The sequence below is a fragment of the Schistocerca gregaria genome, chromosome 1 (genome assembly GCF_023897955.1).
Source record: "Schistocerca gregaria isolate iqSchGreg1 chromosome 1, iqSchGreg1.2, whole genome shotgun sequence".
Taxonomy (NCBI): Eukaryota; Metazoa; Arthropoda; class Insecta; order Orthoptera; family Acrididae; genus Schistocerca; species Schistocerca gregaria.
In genome coordinates, this window is record NC_064920.1 from 1,132,868,523 (window position 1) to 1,132,886,032 (window position 17,510).

General features: G+C 44.0%; 1 protein-coding gene across 1 annotated transcript in view; it reads right to left on the bottom strand.

The window, feature by feature from the left end:
- The window catches only part of LOC126284025 (roundabout homolog 2-like), a 1,608,695-nt gene that overhangs the window by 379,122 nt on the left and 1,212,063 nt on the right, over window positions 1–17,510 (bottom strand). The gene's annotated exons all lie outside the window — the stretch shown is intronic.

Below are 17,510 nucleotides of genomic sequence, written 5' to 3' on the forward strand. Positions count from 1 at the left end.
CAACATTATCAAAAGCTTTCTCTAAGTCTACAAATGCTAGAAACGTAGGTTTGCCTTTCCTTAATCTAGCTTCCAAGATAAGTCGTAGGGTCAGTATTGCCTAACGTGTTCCAATATTTCTACGGAATCCTAACTGATCTTCCCCGAGGTCGGCTTCTACTAGTTTTTCCATTCATCTGTAAAGAATTCGTGTTAGTATTTTGCAGCTGTGGCTTATTAAACTGATTGTTCGGTAATTTTCACTCCTGTCAACACCTGCTTTCTTTGGGATTGTAATTTTTATATTCTTCTTGAAGTCTGTGGGTATTTCACCTGTTTCATACATCTTGATCACCAGATGGTAGAGTTTCGTCAGGACTGGCTCGCCCAAGGCCGTCAGTAGTTCCAATGGAATGTTGTCTACTCCGGGGGCCTTGTTTCGACTCAGGTCTTTCAGTGCTCTGTCAAACTCTTCACGCAATATCATATCTCCCATTTCATCTTCATCTACATCCTCTTCCGTTTCCATAATATTGTCCTCAAGTACATCGCCCTTGTATAGACCCTTTATATACTCCTTCCACCTTTCTTCTTTCCCTTCTTTGCTTAGAACTGGGTTTCTATCTGAGCTCTTGATGTTCATACAAGTGGTTCTCTTATCTCCAAAGGTCTCTTTAATTTTCCTGTAGGCAGTATCTATCTTACCCCTAGTGAGATAAGCCTCTATATCCTTACATTTGTCCTCTAGCCATCCCTGCTTAGCCATTTTGCACTTCCTGTCGATCTCATTTTTGAGACGTTTGTATTTCTTTTTGACTGCTTCAGTTACCACATTTTTATATTTTCTCCTTTCATTAATTAAATTCAATATTTCTTATGTTACCCAAGGATTTCTACCAGCCCTTGTTTTTTTACCTTCTTGATCCTCTGCTGCCTTCACTACTTCATCCCCATTCTTCTTCTACTGTATTTCTTTCCCCCATTCCTGCCAATTGTTCCCTTATGCTCTCCCTGAAACTCTGTACAACCTCTGGTTCTATTAGTTTATCCAGGTCTCATCTCCTTAAATTCCCACCTTTTTGCAGTTTCTTCAGTTTTAATTTACAGGTCATAACCAATAGATTGTGGTCAGAGTCCACAACTGCCTCTGGAAATGACTTACAATTTAAAACCTGGTTCCTAAACCTCTATCTTACCATTACATAATCTATCTGATACCTTTTAGTATCTCCAGGCTTCTTCCATGTATACAACCTTCTTCCATGGTTCGTAAACCAAGTGTTAGCTATGATTAAGTTGTGCTCTGTGCAAAATTCTACCAGGGGGCTTCCTCTTTCATTTCTTAGCCCCAATGCATATTCACCTACTATGTTTCCTTCTCTCCCTTTTCCTACTGACGAATTCCAGTCACCCATGACTATTAAATTTTCGCCTCCCTTCACCATCTGGATAATTTCTTTTATTTCATCATACATTTCTTCATTTTGTTCGTCATCTGCACAGCTAGTTGGCATATAAACTTGTACTACTGTAGTAGGTGTGGGCTTCGTATCTATCTTGGCCACAATAATGCGATCACTATGCTGTTTGTAGTAGCTTACCCGCATTCCTATTTTCCTATTCATTATTAAACCTACTCCTGCGTTACCCCTATTTGATTTTGTCTTTATAGTCCTGTAGTCACCTGACCAGAAGTCTTGTTCCTCCTGCCACCGAACTTCACCAATTCCAACTATATCTAACTTTAACCTATCCATTTCCATTTTTAAATTTTCTAACCTACCTGCCCGATTAAGGGATCTGACGTTCCACGCTCCGATCCGTAAAACGCCAGTTTTCTTCCTCCTGATAACGACATCCTCTTGAGTAGTCCCCGCCCGGATATCCGAATGGGGGACTATTTTACCTCCGGAATATTTTACCCAAGAGGACGCCATCATCATTTAATCATACAGTAAAGCTGCATGCCCTCGGGAAAAATTACGGCCGTAGTTTCCCCTTGCTTTCCGCCGTTCGCAGTACCATCACAGCAAGGCCGTTTTGGTTATTGCTACAAGGCCAGATAAGTCAATCATCCAGACTGTTGCCCCTGCAACAACTGAAAAGGCTGCTGCCCCTCTTCAGGAACCACAAGTTTGTCTGGCCTCTCAACAGATATCCCTCAGTTGTGGTTGCACCTACTGTACGGCTATCTGGATCGCTGAGGCACGCAAGCCTCCCCACCAACGACAAGGTCCATGGTTCATGGGGGGGGGGGGGGGGGGGTACTGGACTTTAAGGCCTTTTAAGGGAAACTTTTTGACCCTCTCTTACATGTATCATTATATTTTCTAATTCCGGAGGTAAAATAGTCCCTCATTCGGATCCCCGGGCGGGGACTACTCAAGAGGATCAGGAGAAACGAGGATAATGTGCTATTTGGGGAACAAAATAACTGATGATGTTCGAAGTAGAGAAAATATAAAATTAGACTGGCAATGGCAAGGAAAGCGTTTCTGAAGAAGAGAAATTTGTTAACATAATCGAGTACAGGTTTAAGTGTCAGCAAGTTATTTCTGAAAGTATTTGTATGGAGTGTAGCCATGTATGGAAGTGAAACACGGACGATAAATAGTTTGGACAAAAAGAGAATAGAAGCTTTCGAAATGCAGTGCTACAGAAGAATGCTGAAGATTAGATGGGTAGATCACATAACTAATGAGGAAGTATTGAATAGGATTGAGGAGAAGAGACGTTTGTGCCACAACTTGACCAGAAGAAGGGATCGGTTGGTAGGACATGTTCTGCGGCATCATGGAATCACAAATTTAACATTGGAGGGCAGCGTGGAGGGTAAAAATCGTAGAGGGAGATCAAGAGATGAATACACTAAGCAGATTCAGAAGGACGTAGGTTGCAGTAGGTACTGGGAGATGAAGAAGCTTGCACAGGATAGAGTAGCATGAAGAGCTGCATCAAACCAGTCTCAGGATTGAAGACCACAACAACAACAACAACAAACAGTGTTTTCTAATTTCATTACGAAATGATGGACGTTTCATGTGGATATCCTATGCTTCTAGAAAAGGAAGTAAGGAATATTGAGGGTTGACGATACGTCGACGGCGACGACACTGAGGCTGTAACAAGATTTTGAATTGTATAGATAAACAAACATAAATGAGTAAATCGGTGGAGGGAGGGAGGGAGGGCGGAGGAGGAGAAGGAGGAGATGAGTCTTTAATGTCTCCTCGACGAAGAGCAGAGACGGAGCACAAGCTCGGATTAGGAAAGGATGGGGAAAAAATCGGCCGTTCCCTTTCAAAGGAACCATTCCGGCATTTGCCTGAAGCGATTTGGGGAAAACGCGAGAAACCTAAATAGGATGGCCGGACACGGATTTGAACCGTTTTCCTTCCGAATGCCAGTCCAGTGCGCCACCTCGCTCGTTAGGAAATCGGTTGCAACTTTTCGAAAAATCAGTCCTGGTAGTTAGGGGCAGATGCAGAAGAACGAAATGAAAGTCGGAGATTCCAAACTCGCTGTCTGTCGATGCCAGTCCACTCGGCCACCTCGCATGGATTGTTTATGGATTAGTAAACAGTTGCTCTGAGCAGTTAGGAACATTCTGTCGCACAGTAAAGGCCAGCGTAACCTGCAAAACAGTGACGCCCAAAGTAGCTCAAGAATACAAACAATGAACAGGGAACAAGCGCGTTTATAGACAGCACTGAGTTCCAGGACAAAGGAATTACGCCCTGACCAAATGGGGTGAGCTACGAGCGTACGGAGAATTGCCGAATGAAACCGACCACTAATTGCACGTAAATTTGTAAATGGGTTCGTAATTAAAGCCGAGAGCGTGCTGCTGCGCAGTTGGATGGTCGCGGACAACGGCTGTACGTAAGTAGAAAACAGTAGTTAGCGAGCTGCAGGCACCCCGGTTGTTTCATTTTATTAGGCGATCTAACGAAAACAAATTATCCCCCTGCTCATTGTAATTTATTAATTAAGCATCATCATCGGTTTTTCGTAATAGGGCTACGTGGACACACACAAACACACACACACACACACACACACACACACACACACACACACGAAGGAGATAGGACATCAGCCAATACCTCCAATAAAATACAGCACCTAACTCACTTTACTGGGCGAGGACATTAACGTGACGTACCATATTCGAAATTCTATTTCCACACCTGTCATACTGTGCTAAACGGAATTAGTATTCTTATTGATTTTTCCGATAATGACAGTTCCAAAAGAAAAAAAAAATCACTATCCAAAAATATCCCTTCATACATTGAACAAGGCCTTACAATCCAGACTTTAACGTGTAGATTTTCCAAAGCAGAAAAGCTGTTGCTAACAGCATTTTTTACCATTGACGAATGCTGCTTGCTAAGGCTGGATGAGTCGAATAAAATACGAATGACCTGGAGGGTTTTAGATAAAACAAAACTTCCAGTGTGTATGGATATGGAAGTTTATTATTACCGAATATTATCCATTTTACTTTACAGCAGTGAGATGCACTTCACACACGAAACGCAAAATAACGAGAATAGCGTTGTTTGGTGCTTTGTATTTGCTGGTCCTCACTTAGGGTTCTTAGTTCTTTATGTGTATAAAGGTGGTGTAGTTCCCCTCAGAAACGAAAAATTTTAGTGATCGCAAAATGTGGTTGGCGGGGATAGAACGGTGGAACCAAGAGTTAATCGGACACGAGCTACTGAACCGCCAACAGCTCATGTAACAACAGTGGATTGTGCTGGTGCCGCGAGAGGCTTTTTGTGCCGTTTATCAATGTGCCAAAATCTCGGATGGATCGATTAATAGGCTAGCTCTGTTTTTGGAAATGGTATCCATCGTCGTCACAAAGAAATGACAAAACTTTATCATTATCAACTACTGATCCACCGGCCAGGACGTACTCACCAACACATTGCGCAATCACTGCAACGGAGATAAGGAGTTGTAGAAATGTAAAGTGGAGGATCAGTTTATGTGGATGTTTTATTTGTTTCCAGTAATAAGGTAAACGAAAAATTATTCTTTGAAATATTACCTTGATTTACCCCCAGTCAGGATCCATTACATGCTAAATATGCTTACCGAGTGTACATGTTGTGAAAATATTGAAGCCCAGATGTTAACTAAATAATGCCACTTAAATATAGTAAGAAGAAAGTAATTAAATTCAAAGTTAATGTGAGAAAAGTGTGTGAGATAGTAAATGATGTTTTCTGAAGGTATTTTTGCAATTGAAACTGCTTATTTCAAAGTTTGTGGGTTTTCAAAAAGCATAAAGTGAATAATTGATTTAACAGTAATGAAATAGTAAAAATAGGTATTAAAACTATTTGCTGTCAGTTCAAAAGTAAGTGCTTTCAAAACTGTGCCTCATAGTGTTTTGCAAGTAAAGAATCATAGTGCAGCCTGCTGAAAAATGCATAAAGGTGAGTGATTGTCTAATAATTATTGTGTCCCAGTGCAGTAAAAGTTAAAAACTATCACTGTTAAAAGTAATGTATTCATATTTGCTATATTCTTGGTATTTCGCCTGTTCCATATGTTTTGCACACTAGGTGGAACAGACCTGCTGCTCGTACTTTGTTTCGTCTTAGGTCTTTGTGGCGTTTATGCCATATACCTACCCAAGTTTACTATATTGAGAAGGGATTTCAGATCGATGTCGTATTTGCGGATTGCCGGAAGGATTTTGACACTGTGTCACACAAGCGGCTTGTAGTGAAATTACGTGCTTATGCAATATCGTGCCCGTGGCCGAGCGGTTCTAGGCGCTACAGTCTGGAACCGCGCGACCGCTACGTTCGCAGGTTCGAATCCTGCCTCGGGCATGGATCTGTGTGATGTCCTTAGGTTAGTTAGGTTTAAGTAGTTCTAAGTTCTAGGGGACTGATGACCTCGGCAGTTAAGTCCCATAGTGCTCAGAGACATTTGAACCATTTTGCAATATCGTCTCAGTTGTGTGACTGGATTTGTGATTTCCTGTCAAAGAGTTTACAGTTCGTGGTAACAGACGAAAAGTCATCGAGTAAAATGGTTGTGATTTCTGACGTTTTGCAAGGTAGTGTTATAGGCCCTTTGCTGTTCCTTATCTATATAAACGATTTGGGAGACAATCTGAGCAGCCGTCTTAGGTTGTTTGCAGATGGCGCTGTCGTTTATCGACGAATATAGTCATCAGAAGATGAAAACATAGTGCAAAACGATTTAGAAAAGATATCTGAATTGTGTGAAAATCGGCAGTTGACCCTTAATAACGAAAAGTGTGAGGTCATCCACATGAGTGGTAAAAGGAATTCGTTAAACTTCGGTTACACGATAAATTAGTCTAATCTAAAAGCCGTAAGATCAACTAAATACCTAGGTATTACAATTACCAACAACTTAAATTGGAAGGAACACATAGAAAATGTTGTGGGGAAGGCTAACCAAAGACTGCGTTTTATTGGCAAGGCACTTGGAAAATGTAACAGATCGACTAAGGAGACGGCCTACACTACGCTTGTCCGTACTCTTTTAGAATACTGCTGCGCGTTGTGGGATCCTTACCAGATAGGACTGACGGAGTACATCGAAAAAGTTCAAAGAAGGGCAGCTCGTTTCGTGTTATCGCGAAATATGGGAGAGAGTGTCACTGAAATGATACAGGATTTGGGATGGACATCATTAAAAGGAAGGTGTTTTTCACTGCGACGGAATCTTCTCACGAAATTCCAATCACCACCTTTCTCCTCCGAATGCGAAAATGTTTTGTTGACACCGACCTACATAGGGAGGAAGGATCACCATTATAAAATAAGGGAAATCAGAGCTCGTACTAAAAGATATAGGTGTTTGTTCTTTCCGCGCCCTATACGAGATTGGAATAATTGAGAATTGTGAAGGTGGTTCGATGAACCCCCTGCCAGGCACTTAAATGTGATTTGCAGAGTATCCATGTAGGTGTAGATGTGTTTTAATACACGGCGTAGTAAGATTTTGTTACGGGAGTTTGGCGAGGAGGTAGTTAAGATCGAATGATGCCCCAGATGGCCATACAGCGTGAGAACGGCCGGACGAGCAAGAAGCGTATCGTACTGGAGCAGTGGGGATTCACCAACAACGCTGGACGCCAAGAATCGAATCTTTTATTATATTTACTCTTTGCATCTTAGTGTACAGCTCCAACCGTGCTGATGACGTTACTTGCACTGAGAATTGTTAATAATAATTTCAATTATTCAGTTAATAGTGCAACGATACTTACAAATTTTAATTACTGTCAGCGCGTATTGATGGAACCGATGGACCAATCACACGTACGGGCTCAGTGGGCAGACGCCAAACACCTAAGATAGTTCACTAATAGTTTATGATCGGTTTCCCTGGAGGTAATACACGAATCCGTGCACGAAATCTGATCTTATGTTAAGACATGACAGTTTGTTGACAAACTGCCTCTGATGACGCACTTACGCGATGTTGTTGTTAATCCAAGGTAGACTACGATCGGTTTTCGAGGTGGCGACGCGCGGACCAGTGTGTGATGTGGAACTCCGCATAAAGACAGTATGAACTGTTAAAGGTGTCTCGGCAAACATATTTGTACGATCTCTCGTTGTTTCGAAAATCCTCTGAATTTTTTTTACTCTTACGGTGCTCGGGAGCTAATGATTAATGACCGGGAATATTGTTATGAATATTAACAATAGACTGACAAGAAACTGTTGTACTGATTTTGCGAGTAATGAAGTAAAACAAAATTAGTCGGCATCCTAAAACTTTACGAGTCTTACTATGCTTAGTATTTAAACCTACCCACTTGGACACATTACTATGCAGTGTTTATGACACAAGCGTTACAGCTCACGACTGACGGAGAACAAACCATGTGGGACAGCGGCTACGGGACATCAGTAGAGGATGCGAGGTAAGCAAATTGCCTCTAGTTGTGTGTTTACTGTGAGATTACATTTTACCATCGATCGCATTATTTGCTACATCTTTCACTTCTCTGTGAAGTTCCTTACGCAGTATTGCACCCCCGCCTCTCCCACCCCGCCCCCCACCCCCATCGCGTCTGCATCCGTGCTTTCTCGCTTCCCTTCACTCTCTCTCTCCCTCTTTTTTTTTTTTTTTTTTTTTTTTTTTTTTTTTTTTTTTTTTTTTTAACTGGTAGTCTTCATACTGAGGCCCGCCTGGAATTCGTCTTCAGCGCCAGCAGTTCAGAGTAACACCCTGAGTTCTCAGTTATTTTCTGGATGTATTCCAATCTCTACCTTCCCCTATAGTTTTCCTTGTAGATCTGGAAGTTATTCCCCGATATCTTACCACATGTCCTGGTAACCTGTCCGTTCTTCATGGCAGAGTTTTCCATGTGTCCCTTTCTTCGCCAGGTCTGTGCAGAAACTCTTCATTCCTTGTATTACCAGTCCACCTGATTTTCAGCATTCTTCTTCCCTGTGCTGTGTATACTTCTTCCGTATATTACTTCCTCTTTCACTCTTCCCTTCTTTGCTTGGTAGTGGCTTTCCATTTGGTTCTCATATTCATATACGTTTCAATTCGCAGATACGTCTATCGGCTGAATAGTAGACGGATACATTTTTTTTTTTTTTCATTTTACTTGTGACTCAGGACTTACACACGGGGATACATCGCATCACAGATCACAGTTTGTTGCTTTAAGATTTTCAATATTGTGCTGGTTCGAGTATTTTAGGCAGCAGCGTCCATTAACTTGTTAGCATAGACTTTGTGCAGAGTTATCGCACGTCGGCAGTGTAACTGGCAGTGTCTGCCGGGCAAGAGAGCCGTGTTGCGGGCGGAGCCGGCGCAAAGCAAACAAATCCGGCACGATTGGCGAGAAACCCGTCGCGCTGCGAACGTGGAGGCGGCGGCAGTGGCGGTGGCGATGCTCGGCGCCGGAGGCGGGCGTCTAACGCCGCGCCGCCTCTCTAAATATTGTTGTATCATTCGCCCGGCGCCCGCGCGCCCGCTGTTTGTCTATCGCGCCGTCCGAATTTGCGGCAATAATGAGAGGGGGCTGAAGCGCGGGGAATCACCCGCCCCACTGTGCACTACAGCGCCAACAGTTGGCAGGCCTGCGGCGCTCTCGTGCTAGAAGCGAGCGGCGATAGACGGCTGCTATGGGGGCAGTATCGGCGAGTAGCGGACGTGCTGGGGGATGGAGAGTGGGAGAGGAAGAGAGGGAGAGAGAGAGAGAGAGAGAGAGAGAGAGAGAGAGAGAGGAGTGGAGGTAGGGAGAGAGGAAAGGGCGAAACTAGGGCGGTAAAAAAAAATCGTGAGGAAAGGCCTGACGGAGGACGTACAGTGCCAGGCTGGAAACATTTGCGCTAAAATAGTCTGCGAAGTTCTTTATTTATATTCCGCACAATGGAGTCGCTCGCAGATAAAAGAGCTATCTGCTACGCTTTTCCGGAGCCGCAGTGTAGAGCGCCGCCCTCCCGACGATTTCCATTTAAATTACTACATTCGAAATAAACGCTCCTTTCTGGCGACAACGGCGCCTGCGCTAGCTGTGGGATCAGACACTGCTGCTGACACTCACACACACGCAGCACGGCGTGTTCGTGTTGCCGGTTTCTTTTTTATGTTTTATTTTAATAGAGTTGCGGACAGAGAGGGAGGATGGCCATGGGTCTGCCGTAGTTTCACTTCGACTACCGAAGTGGTATCCCCAAACCCTTCAAAGCAAGTGCCGAGTAGCCTTATTTCTCTCACCTAACCTTGTCCTCTATTTCCAATAACTTCGTTAACTCTGATCTTCCTTGTTTCTTGGGTTGTTGTCTTGTACACTAACCGATCGAAAGTACATACGAGGGTAATCCCAAAAGTAAAGTCTATTTTTTTATAACTACAGAACCCTGTTTGTGTGGGAGTTCTTCACACTGTTATGAAGAGTGCTGTGTGTAAACATGCTCACTCTGCGCTGAGTCGCTCAGTCTTAGCTTGGCAGCCGTTGAGAATGGAGTTCCCGTTGGATGTTACCGGCAAGTGCGAATTGCACGCAGTTACTCGGTTTATGAACGCAAAGGGCACTGCGCCGATTGAAATCCATCGCCAATTGGCGGAAGTCTATGGTGAGTCTGCATGGAAGTAAAGAATATTCCTAGGTGGTGTAGAGAGTTTGCAGCTTGTCGTACCGAAATTCACGACGAAAAAATGAGCGGGAGACGGTCCATTTTTGAGGAGACAGTGTTGGAGCAAAGCATCAGTGAAGATCGGAGGATCACCCTGGATGATCTCTGCACTTTGGTTCCTGAGGTTTCCCGAAGCACCGCTCACAGAATTTTAACGGAAACATTGAACTACTGGAAGGTGTGCGCAAGATGGGTGCCACGCATGCTGACTGAGGACCACATGCGGCAACGAGTTTATGTTTCCCGCCCACTTCTTCACCACCTTGCAGCCGAACAGGACAACTTTCTGGACTCAATTGCTACGGGTGACGAAACCTGGGCATACCACTTTACACCTGAGACCAAGCAACAAACAGGCCAGTTCATAATTTTCTGAACAGCATGGCGAAGACCTGGTATGACATGGGCATACAAAAGTACCACAGCGTCTACAAAAATGCATCAACAGAAATGTCGAAAAATAGCTAAATGTTCAAGCTGTAAACTGGTTTGAACCATTGTACAAATAAAAAAATAGGAGGCCTTACTCTTTATCTCCGTTGGAGACACTTTCAATAAGGACTCTGAATGTCTGTGAAGGAAAAGCAGCACATTGTTACTCATCAGTCGAAACCAGAGAAGATAGTGGTGTTTGAAGCTATGATCTGGTTCAAAGTAGACGGTTTCGCTCCTTCCAAATACGTTCCATTGGGTTCAGTCGGGGCTCTCGGCAGGCCACTCCACCTCAGAGATTGTCAACAAAGCATTGCCTGACATATATGTTGCTTTATTACACGGGCCACTGTCATACTGACACAACCATTGTCTCTGAACCATTCCTGAACTATAACAATGCTATAAAAGTTGTTCACATCCTTTCCCAATTAGCATTTTCTGAAGAGCAATAAGCGGACCACACCTCAGCCACGAGAAACACCCTCTTACTGTATCATCATCTCCTCCTTACTTCAGTGTTGGCGCTACACATAATGGCAGGTGGCGTTCGCCAGACATTCACCAAATCCCAACCATTCCATCGGACAGCCACAGGATATAGGGTGATTCATCACTTCAAGTCCCTCGTTTCCAGTCATCCACTGTCCAATGGCATTCCTCTTTACACAACCTCAAGCGCCGTATAGCACCGACTGCAAAAATGTATCCTATTCCTTCATTCACTACATGCTGGCATTGCACTAGCTGTTTTGTAGCTAGCACTCTGAAACTCGCGAATGGTTTCTTCTGCGGATGTCAACGATTTTTACAATCATCCTCCGCTCTGCTTGACGCTCGCTTTCTGTCTGGACATGAAGTCTGCCCGGTCTCTGTTCAGCTCTGGTTGTTCCTTCGTGTTTCCACTTCGCAACCACGATACTAACAGTCAACCTGCACAGCTTTAAAAGAGTTTAAATGTCACTGACAGATTTGTTACTCAGCTGACATCTAATGACTAGTCGCTCGGAGTCAATGAGCTGCCCTGACGGACTCATTCGCTCCTCTTCTGACAACACAATACTTCACTCCTCCTTTAATATTGACAGTGCTCCTCTCTTGACATGTAGTGGTCAATTCCACATTATACAGGGTGAAAAGTATTTAAACATACAAACTCTGGGAGGTTGTAGGGGACATCAAAACAAATATTTTTCCCTAATGTCATTTTTCCTATGAGTATTATTTAAACCAGTGGAGACCATATTTCGCTCTTCAGTTGTTAGAGGCCGTATTACGATCTTCAGTTGTTAGGGGGCATATTACGCTCTTCACTTCTAGGCTACTACTGTCCACCAGTGTAGTAGTGTATTGTCTGTGTTTACTAATGGACTAATACACCTGGAGTGAGTACACTGATATGGTTGGTGCGTACTACGTAGCGCACCACAACGGACGAGCTGCACAGCGGGTTTATCAACAACAACATCCTAATCGCCGTATCCCGCATCATACGACCTTTGCTGCTGTGTACCAACGTCTGCATGAGACCGGGTCCTTTAGCAGATTACCTGGACAGGGACGCCGTCGCACGGTAAGAACGCTGCAATTGAGGAAGCTGCCTTGGAGCATGTGGAGCGGGATCCTTCAATCAGCACTCGTCCAATTGCACGTAAAATAGGGAGGAATCAGACGAGTGTAAGAATAGTCCTTCGAGAGCAATTGTTATGTCCATTTCACTTACAGCGTGTCCAGAACCTTGAACCATTTGCTTATCCACCCAGAGCACAGTTTTCGCAGTGTTACCTGGAACAGTGTGAAATGCATCCTACATTTCCGTTCTCTGTGTTGTTTACCGATGAAGCAACGTATGGGCGTGATGTAGTCTTCAACATTCACAATTCGCATGTTTGCAGTGAGGATAACCCACATGCCACAGTTACTAGGGCTCATCAAGTGTGGCTCTTCGTTAATGTGTGAGTCAGTGTTGTTGGGGACTGTTTAATTGGGCCATATCTGCTATCTAAGCCATTAAATGGCAGGCAGTATTACAATTTTCTCTCCAGAGCTTTGCCAGAATTGCTGGAAGACGTCCCGCACCCTACAAGACAACACATGACGGGGCGCCGGCACATTTCAGTCGTCGTGTGCGTCGATTCCTGGACCTAAGGTTCCCAGAAATGTGGATTGGCAGAGGTGGTCCTGTACCATGGCCTGCTCGATCCCCAGATATGTCCCCCCTGGACTTTTTGTGTGGGGAGAGATGCGCAACCATGTTTACGCAACTCCTGTTGCATCAGAAGAGGATCTGGTTGCCCGGATAGTAGCAGCAGCAGGAACAGTTCAGGATATTCCTGGGGTTTTTGCCGTGTCAGACAGAACATGATCCGACGGTGTAACCTTTGTTTACGAGTCAATGGAGACATTTTTGAAAATCTACTGTAATTGAAATTGGGTTGTGTTAATGTGTTGTCTCTTGGTCATAAAAAATGGAAAAGTGTCTTTTGGTTTAATTAATTTGCCGCCAGATAAATCTTCCTCTACCGGTTTAAATACTCTTCATAGGAAAAAATGACATTAGGGAAAAAAATTTAGTCTGCTTCGATCATATTTGAGCATTATCGTGAGATAATAACGAGACGGGAGTCTCAAAGGACACATTGAATTATAAGATCGGAAAAATATTTGGTTTGATGTCCCCTACAACCTCCCAGAGTTTGTCGGTTTAAATATTTTTCACCCTGTATACCGACGTCTGGACACTTCCGATTAGGTAATATACACTGAAGCGCCAAATAAACTGGTGTAGGCATGCGTGTTCAAATACAGAGATATGTAAACAGGCAGAATACGCCGCTGCGGTCGGAAACGACCATACAAGACAACATGTGGCTGCCGCAGTTGTTAGATTGGTTACTACTGCTACAATGGCAGGTTATCTACATTTAAGTGAGTTTGAACGTGGTGTTACAGTCGCCGCGCGAACGATGGGTTCACAGCATCTCTGAGGTAGCGATGAAGTCGGGATTTTCCCGTACGACCATGTCACGAGTGTACCGTGAATATAAGGAATCCGGTAAAACATCAACTCTCCGCCATCGCTCTGCCGGTCGTGAGATGGTATTCTTGACCGAATCCGCTACTGTTCGGTGGAGTAGCTCCTCGATTGGCATCACGAGGCTGAGTGCACCCCGATAAATGGCAACAGCGTATGGCGGCCTGGATGGTCACCCATCTAAGTGCCGGCCACGCCCGACGGCGCCCGACGGCGCTTAACTTCGGTGATCTAACGGGAACCGGTGTATCCACTGCGGCAAGGCTGTTACAAGTGTAATGAAGAGTAACGGGGAAAATAAACTGCCTTTCTGAGCGCCTCTCTTTGTCTGAAATGATTTTGATCTTCCACATTCTACTCGTATACTGCTTCAATTTAGAATATTGCATGAAAATTATACATTACGTTACTTAGCTACGGAAAATAACTGACTGTGCTGTGTGCAGTCTCTGGCTGGTGGCGGCCGGAAATAGATCCTGGAAGAACGGGACCAACGACGACTCAAAAGAATCGCTCAACGTGATAGAAGTGCAATCCTTCCGCAAATTGCTTTAATCCTGGGCCATAAACAAGTGTCAGCGTACTATTGTACTGTTGATGACTGTAAGACACAAAGCCTTACGACTCGCCTCGGCCCGTCAACACCGACATTGGACTGTTGATGACTGGAAACATGTTGTCTGGTCGGACGAGTCTCGTTGCAAATTGTACCGAGCGGATGGACGTGTATGGGCATCATGAATCCATGGATCAGGCTGATGGAGCCTCTGTAATGTTGTGGGGCGTATGCAACTGGAATCGTATGGGACCCCTGATACGTCTAGATACGACTCTGACAGGTGACCCGTACGTAAGCATCCTGGCTAGTCACCTGGATCCATTCATGTCCATTGTGCCTTCCGTAAAAAATTTGGAAATTTGTGATAAGGTCTTATGGGACCAAACTACTTAAGTCTTCGATTCCTAAGCCCACACACTACGTAATCTAACTTACACTTACGCTATGGACAATGGACAACACACACACCCATGCCCGAGGGAGAAGTCGAGCCTCTGACGGGGGGAGCCGCACAGACCGTGACAAGGCGCTCTAAACCGCGCGGCTACCCAGCGCGGCCTTTGCATTCCGTGTGTGTTCACAAGGCTGCAGACAATGCGACACCCCGCAGATCCAGAATTTCTACAGACTGGCTCCAGGAACACTCGTCTGAGGTTAAACACTTCTGCTGGCCACCATACTCCCGAAACACGAACGAACATTACTGAGCGTGTCTGGGATGCCTTGCAACGTGCTCTTCAGAAGAGATCTTCACCCCCTCGTACTCTTACGGATTTATGGACAACCCGGCAGGATTCATGGAGTCAATTTCTTCCAGCACTACGTCAGACATTAGTCGAGTCCATGGCACGTCGTGTTGCGTGCCTGCGGGGACCCAACATGAGATGTGGCAGGTGCACCAATCTGTTTGGCTCTTCAGTGTACGTTTGTCAGAATTCTGAGGGGCTACATCGCATCTGAAATACATTGCGTTCGTCTGTACCGAATGCTCACAACTGACTAACATGGGAAGGGTAAATTTATCCGATGTGTTCAGTGTAAATCAAGAGGTCCATTCATAGTTTCAGCAGCGAATGCTCGCAACTGACTGTCATGGCGACGATGAGAAATGGAGGGATTGGCTGACCTCATGCGATGTTCTCTCTCTAATGGAAAGACGGCAAGTCTATTTGGGATGTTAGAAAGAAGAAATTAGACAGGCGCGTAAAAACTGAGAAACGGCCAAATATTGTGGTATGTTCGAGATTATGAGGACAGTATTTATGGTAAATGTTTCTGACAGATTACTGCGAGTCGTGTTTCGAAATATTTCAGAAGGCTAGCTCTTTTGCTTTCATTAGAAACCATCAAACAGTGAGATCTTTTAGCACGCGTATAAATGGAGAACGTGATATGTTCTACTGTAGCCCTGACTTAATCACGATACAATGTTCGTAAGGCTGCAGACAATTTTCACTTCAGTTTAGCTGAAATAATTGCATTGTAAATAAAAATAAGAGTAATGGAGATAATCTTACGCCCCACGAGACTACATGTCATGATTTACCAATGCAAAAAGTAAGCGAACTCAGTTCTTCGTTTGCACTATGTATCTGTGGCCCTAACGATAGTTTACTAACTCACGTGATATTCCTACAGTATTTTTTTCGCCACTACACACGTTTATTAAGCAATCTCACAGTGGGCATTCGTAGAGTACCGCGCTCGTACAAATTTGTGTTGTCGGAGGACAAAACATATAATACTGAAGTTTCAATAAACATGCAACAATATAACAAAGTGTAGAGAAATTACTGCGAAATTATTGACATAGATGGCACTTCTAAGTGGAAATCTGCATAAGGAAACATTGTAAGCAAAATGATCTCATGCCAGTCATCAAAGAAACGAATAGATTTAGGTCCTACATTCAATAAAAACAGGATAACTGCGTTATTTTCATTGTCATAAAACTGCAAGAGTGAAGTGAATATGATAGGCACTTTAGGAACTTCATAGACAATATCCGCATTAAACAAACAAATGAATGTAAAGTTTGGGACCTCAACACGCAGAATTGCGAAACATCAAGATGTCGGTTGGAAGTATTGGAGATTCACTCGTTCAACCTCTGAGCATTGTTTATTTCCGGTAAGTCGTTTTTCATTGCGGTTCCATTCCCAGCTCCGTCTCTTTTTCGTTGTTTCTGTCCTTTCTACGGTTAATATAGGTACCATTATGAAGGCCACTGTTGTTGAATTTTCTTTCGTGGGCCGCGGTACGCAAAAAAAGTACCGGAGAGTCGAGGCACGGAAAATTCATCCGCCGTCCATTGCTTGACAGCGTAATTCTTCCTTGCTTCAGATTAGGGAAGAAAATCCCTCAAGGCGCTTTAGATGAAAATCGCGAGGAATTAACGTAATGGACTAAGCAGAATGTAGGAACAGCAGAATATACCTCTCGTCTGCGGTGATATATAATTTACGAATACTGCTTGCAGCTTTTCGTGGGAACGGATAAGCAGGTAAGTGGACTCCATGAGATATTTAAGTTCTGCGTTCCCTTTGACGTCTACTCGTGCTGGTGTTTACCAGCTTATAAAACGGCTGATGAGGAACGCAATGCAGAATGCAGGAAAGTTAAGATATTCGAACAGCTAACGCTGTTAAGCTTCTTACGGATAAGCTGAAATTTTCGTGATGTTGCTGAAGGTGTAATTTCTTTAGAAGGCCACCTTCCAGCATATGTAGATCGCTCGGTTTTACCCATTTTTAACACGTTTTTACTAAGTCGCTTTCTTGTCTGTCCTTCTCTGCCGTACAAATTCTACAACTGATATTAACCCGACTTGGTTTGAGACTTAAAATTTCAAGCATAGTTTGGAACAGGATGACAAGGCAATAGAGTGGGAGCTAGAACCATCTACCTGCAATAGGAGAGGCGGGAAGGAGGGGGGGGGGGGCGGGGGGTGAAAACAAGGTGACAAAGAGGTGTAACTAGAAGCACCGCCTGTCCATTTGGAGTTGCAGCACTATGGCTGTGCTTAGCAGATTGCGTCACAGCCAATATACCTGCTGCAGAAAGACTGCGACTACTCATTCGGTTTACAGGTGCTCCTCTATGAGGCCTGAAGTAATTTCTACCAAACTGGGCTTACCTATTACCTGCAACCGGGGAAACAATTACTGTCACAGTAAGAACCCACTAGTAGCCCAATTCTGAGAGTGAGCGTGAAAAGGGACCAATTTCAAGCAATTTTTATGTATGAATGTCTTTTATTTTTTAACACTTTTTTATTAACTCGCTCTTTACTATGTTCGGAAGGTAAAAATTTTGCAACCAGAGTCCCGAAACTTTCAACATA